The sequence below is a fragment of the Erinaceus europaeus genome, chromosome 3 (genome assembly GCF_950295315.1).
Source record: "Erinaceus europaeus chromosome 3, mEriEur2.1, whole genome shotgun sequence".
Classification (NCBI taxonomy): Eukaryota; Metazoa; Chordata; class Mammalia; order Eulipotyphla; family Erinaceidae; genus Erinaceus; species Erinaceus europaeus.
This window is the reverse complement of record NC_080164.1, coordinates 67,229,684-67,235,441: the sequence shown is the minus strand read 5'-3', so window position 1 is coordinate 67,235,441 and position 5,758 is coordinate 67,229,684. Positions and strand designations below refer to the sequence as shown.

The following is a 5,758-nucleotide window of genomic DNA, read 5'->3' as shown; positions in this document are numbered from 1 at the left end:
GACCAGAGTACTGCTCAGCTCTGGCTTACGGTGGTACTGGGGATTAAATTTGGGAATCAATCAGAATCTCAAGCAGGAAAGTCTTTTGTAGAACCACTGTGTTGTCTCTTCAACCTCACTGCACACATCTTGCACATTTCCATCTAGTCTGTTTTCTGATTCCTGGAGTTCCACATTCTTGTAAAATGCTAAGAGTTTAGAAAACTCCTACCCTGCCACTCGAGAAAGACAAGTCCTGAAATGAGTGCAGCCTAGAATGTTTCCCTGTGATTGGGGACTACAAGCTCAGACTGACAGGGACTCAGAGGTTGCACAGGCTCCTGTGCTAAAAATGAATAGATATGGGTAGACTGATGTGGTAAACAATAACTGTACTTATATATTTTCTTCAAGTTTAGGAGTGACTCTCTGCCCTTATCTAGTTTTCAAGTTCCATTCTCAACTCTGGCACCATCTTCCCAGACAAAATGTTTAGTTCACCCTCATGCTAGCTATCAAGCTCCTGCAAAAATTACAAAAGTCATGGACCCCTTGAGACATACATAAAATAGACTTCCTAGCTTCTTTCCACCCTAAGATCCATATTCTCATTCTTACTTTTTGGTTCTTTTTTATTGAATATTTTGTCCTGCTTTATACCTTACTGCCTTTCAGCCATGAACTTGTAGATGCTACTATGATTCCATCCTGAACTCCCTGGGCAAACAACCTAGCTAATGTGTCTAGAAACTCACCTCTCCAGGTTGGGGGGTATGGATCGACCTGCCAATGTTCATGTCCAGTGGAGAAGCAATTACAGAAACCAAACCTTCCACCTTCTGCACCCTGAAAATAATTTTGGTCCATACTTGGGTCAGGAGTGGGGGCAGAGAATGTTAGAGATGACTAGAGGGCTTTGAACTCCAATTCCATGAGGACCTTAAGGAAAAGGCAGGGAATAAAAGGAAGAACACTTGGAAGTAGTAAGAGATGTAAGAGTGACTTAGAAAGGAAAAGAAGGCGAGGCCCCACACTTATGGACATCTAATCTTTGAGTAAGGGGCCCAGACTATTACATGGGGAAAGCAGAGTCTCTTCAACAAATGGTGTTGGAAACAATGGTTTGAAACATGCAGAAGAATGAAACTGAATCACTGTATTTCACCAAATACAAAAGTAAATTCCAAGTGGATCAAGGACTTGGATGTTAGACCAGAAACTATCAAATACTTAGAGGAAAATATTGGCAGAACTCTTTTCTGCATAAATTTTAAAGACATTTTCAATGAAACGAATCCAATTACAAAGAAGACTAAGGCAAGTATAAACCTATGGGACTATATCAAATTAAAAAGCTTCCTCACAGCAAAAGAAACCACTACCCAAACCCCTCACAGAATGGGAGAAGATCTTTACATGTCATACATCAGATAAGAGTTTAATAACCAAAATATATAAAGAGCTTGCCAGACTCAACAACAAGAAAACAAATAACCCCATCCAAAAATGGGGGAAGGACTTGGACAGAATATTCACCACAGAAGAGATCCAAAAGGCTGAGAAACACATGAAAAAATGCTCCAAGTCTCTGATTGTCAGAGAAATGCAAATAAAGACAACAATGAGATATCACTTCACTCCTGTGAGAATGTCATACATCAGAAAAGGTAACAGCAGCAAATGCTGGAGAGGCTGTGGGGTCTAAGGAACCCTCCTGCACTGCTGGTGGGAATGTCAATTAGTCCAGCCTCTGTGGAGAACAGTCTGGAGAACTCTCAGAAGGCTAGAAATGGACCTACCCTATGACCCTGCAATTCCTCTCCTGGGGATATATCCTAAGGAACTCAACACATCCATCCAAAAAGATTTGTGTACACATATGTTCTTGGAAGCACAATTTGTAATAGCCAAAACCTGGAAATAACCCAGGTGTCCAACAACAGATGAGTGGCTGAGCAAGTTGTGGTATATATACACAATGGAATACTACTGAGCTGTAAAAAATGGTGACTTCACCGTTTTCAGCCGATCTTGGATGGACCTTGAAAAAATCATGTTGAGTGAAATAAGTCAGAAACAGAAGGATGAATATGGATGATCTCACTCTCAGGCAGAAGTTGAAAAACAAGATCAGAAAAGAAAACACAAGTAGAACCTGAAATGGAATTGGCATATTGCACCCAAGTAAAAGACTCTGAGGTGGGTGGGTGGGGAGAATACAGGTCCATGAAGGATGATAAATGACCTAGTGGGGGTTGTATTGTTAAATGGGAAACTGGGAAATGTTATGCATGTACAAACTATTGTATTTACTGTTGAGTGTAAAACATTAATTCCCCAATAAAGAAATAAATTTAAAAAAAATGGGATATACACACACACACATACACACACACGTATAGTTATAGAAGTAATAGTCAACCTATATTTGTGACCTTGGGAGAACTACTATAGTTTCCAATGGAGGGAATGGGGACATGGAATTCTGGTGGTGGGAAAGATGAGGAATTATACTTGTTGTCTTATAATTTTGTAAATCTAATTAAAAAAATAATAACAACAGTAAAAAAAAAAAAAGAAAAGAAACAGAAAAAAGTGGTCCGGGAGGTGGCACAGTGGCTAAGGCACTAGACTCTCAAGCATGAGGTCCTGAGTTCAATCCCTGGCAACACATCTACCAGAGTGATATCTGGTTCTTTCTTTCTCTCCTCCTAACTTTCTCATTAATAAATAAATAAAATATTTTTTAAAAAAGCAACAGAAAAAAGTCCCAGCTTTGTTGAATAAGGTCATTTACTCTGTTACCTGGTTCTTTTCAAAGTTAAGTGGCCAAAAAGGTTGTACTAACCATTTTTTCTTTTGGAAGAGAGGGGAATCTTGATTATACCTGGTTCAAGACTATGTTTATTTACTGACTATAGCAGTAGCATATGGTTATTATTAATAACATAAAACAAAAGTGTGGGGCCAGAGGAATAATTCACTTGCTACGTCAGGTGCACAAGTCAGGTTTGAGCCTCACCTCCACTGTGCTGAAATGCTTCTGTATTTGCTGTCTTTCCCTCTATTTCTGTCTATCTTCCACTCTTTCTATCTGAATAAGTAAACCTGGAGCAGTGAAGACCAAAATAAATAAAATGTGTGTGTGCATGTACTTGTGTCATGAATATGGAAAGGAAGAAGACTGAAGAAGTTAGCAGATGAAAACACACATTTAAACTCTATACCCCCAAATCCTTGAAAATGACAGAAAAGTGACTCAAGAGTAAGTTCATCACAGCAAATGGAACAGGTGCTCTGAGTAGACCAGAAATTATGACAAATTCTCATAAAACAGAAAGAAAGAAAGAAACAGATGATTGGAAGGAGAAGCTCTAAACACACTCAGACAAACTTATAGTTGAGGAATAACAAATCTAAAAACAACAACAAAAACAACAAAACGACTCCACATCAAAATATATTCATGTTCTCCTATCTATAATTTACAATTCTAAGCATTTCTGAAAACTATTTCTTTTTTGAATTTGATACAAATTCACCTGCAATAAAACCTGACCACAACTTATATGAGACTACTCCCCCCCCCAGTACTGCTCAGCTCTGGCTTGTGGTGTGGGGGCTTGGACCCTCAAGCATGAAAGTCTCTTTGCATAACCATTATGCTATTTTCTCCATTATTTATCTCACCCAGTGTGAAATATTCATTTATTTATCTGCAAAAAAGTAGTGTATGTGATTAATGAATCTGTTGTTCCTTATCCCAGTGGGACTGGTATGAAGTCGTAAGTACAATGAATTTCCTTTCTACAATTCAAAATTCCAAAACACTATTCCCTGGAGCTCTGGACAGAGTTTGAATTTGTGCTGAAGAGGTGTTTGGTATGAAATAAGAACTACTTCTCCATCAAAAAGAGAACAGATTAGTAGGTTGGGGTATACTGAAATGAATGAAAGGGAAATTAAAGGCATACAGAAAGAAGGAAACAACTTATTTCCTAATTTGCAGAGGACACAAATTGTCTAGAAAATTTCTCAGAATCTGCCAAAACAACAAATGCTAGAAAATTTTCAGAACTAATAAGTGAATTTAGCAAATTCTCAAGATTTAAAGCCAACACACGAAAAGCAATCATGTTCATTACTAATGCCTTAATGAACAATCAGAAACATAAACTAAAGGAACAGTACTATTTATAATTGTTCAAAAAAGGAGGAAATACTATATATTAATATAGCATGTTTACATACAGGATCTAAATGCTAAAATCTACAAAATGCTAATAAAAATGTGAAGATAAAGACTAAGTGAAGAGGCATACCATGTTCATTGAGACCAATATAGCAAAGATATCAGTTATTTCTAAACTAATCAATTATTTATCAAAATCCCAGCAGAATACTTTTTTTTTATTCCCTTTTGTAGCCCTTGTTGTTTTATTATTGTAGTTATTATTGTTGTTGTCGTTGTTGGATAGGACAGAGAGAAATGGAGAGAGGAGGGGAAGACAGGAGGAGAGAAAGATAGACACCTGCAGACCTGCTTCACCGCCTGTGAAGCGACTCCCCTGCAGGTGGGGAGCCGGGGTTCAAACCGGGATCCTTATGCCGGTCCTTGTGCTTTGCGCCACCTGAGCTTAACCCGCTGCACTACAGCCCGACTCCCCAGAATACTTTTTTAAGTGATACTAGAGTTAGTGCTAAGTCTGGGTGCCTGCACAACAGATTCACCACTCCCAGTGGCCTCTCTTTCTCTTTCCCTCTTTCTTTTCCATTAGTGTTATCCATGTGGCTCAGTGGTAGCATTTTGAATTCACCACTCCCAGCAACCACCTTTTTCCTTTTTTTTTTTTTTTGTTTTTATTTGATAGGACCAAGAAGCTGATAGAGGTGTGTGATATTGGGAGAGACAGAGAAAGACAAGACACCTGCCTACCTGCTTCACCAATTGTGAACGTTAACCCTTGCAGGTAGGGAGCAGAGACTCGAACCCAGAGCCTTGAACATGGTAACCAGTACGCTCAACCAGGTGTGCCACTACCCAATGACTTTCTTTCTTTTTTGGATAGTGACAGAGAGAAATTGAGAAGCAGGTGATAGATAAAAAGGGGAAGAGAAAGAGAGACCTCTTAAGCACTGCTACACTGCTTATGTAGCTTTCCTTCTGAAGGTGGGGGCCTACGTCCTCATGCATGGCAATATGTATACTTTAACAGGTGTACCACTGCCTGGCCCCTCAGGATTTTTTGTAGCAAATTGATTTTGGAATTTATACAAGAAACAAAAATAGCTAGAAGAACCAAAACAATTTCAGAAACTAATAAAAATGGAAGTCTTCGCTTTGACAGCACTAGACTAAAATTGTGATGATACAGAGAAGACCAGCATGATCTCTGTGCAAGGATGACATGCAGACTTGCGTCTCATATTTTTCACCTCTACAAAATAATAAATAAAATGATAAAATCACATAGCCTGATTTTGAGACTTATATTTATCTAATGTATTTAAGATAGTGAAGTGCTGGGAAACAAGTAGACATTAAATCACAGAATAAAATAGAAAATTTAAAAACAAAGCCTCACAAAGATTTGCCAGATGACTTCTGACAGAGCTGCAAAAGCAATTTGATGGAGAAAGGATAGTCTTTATAATAATTAGTATTGAGATAATTGGATATTCATAGATGAAAAAAAGAGCCTTGGCCTATAAATCATTATCTGTGGACTTTAATAAATGCTTTATCTTTATCCCCCTTTATTCACACAGCATTGCTTTA

At 38.2% G+C, this 5,758-nt stretch overlaps 1 pseudogene; it reads left to right on the top strand.

Annotated features, from left to right (window-relative positions):
• Nucleotides 1–5,316: 5,316 nt before the first annotated feature.
• LOC132537883 (U6 spliceosomal RNA) lies at nucleotides 5,317–5,412 on the top strand (annotated as a pseudogene).
• Nucleotides 5,413–5,758: the final 346 nt, after the last annotated feature.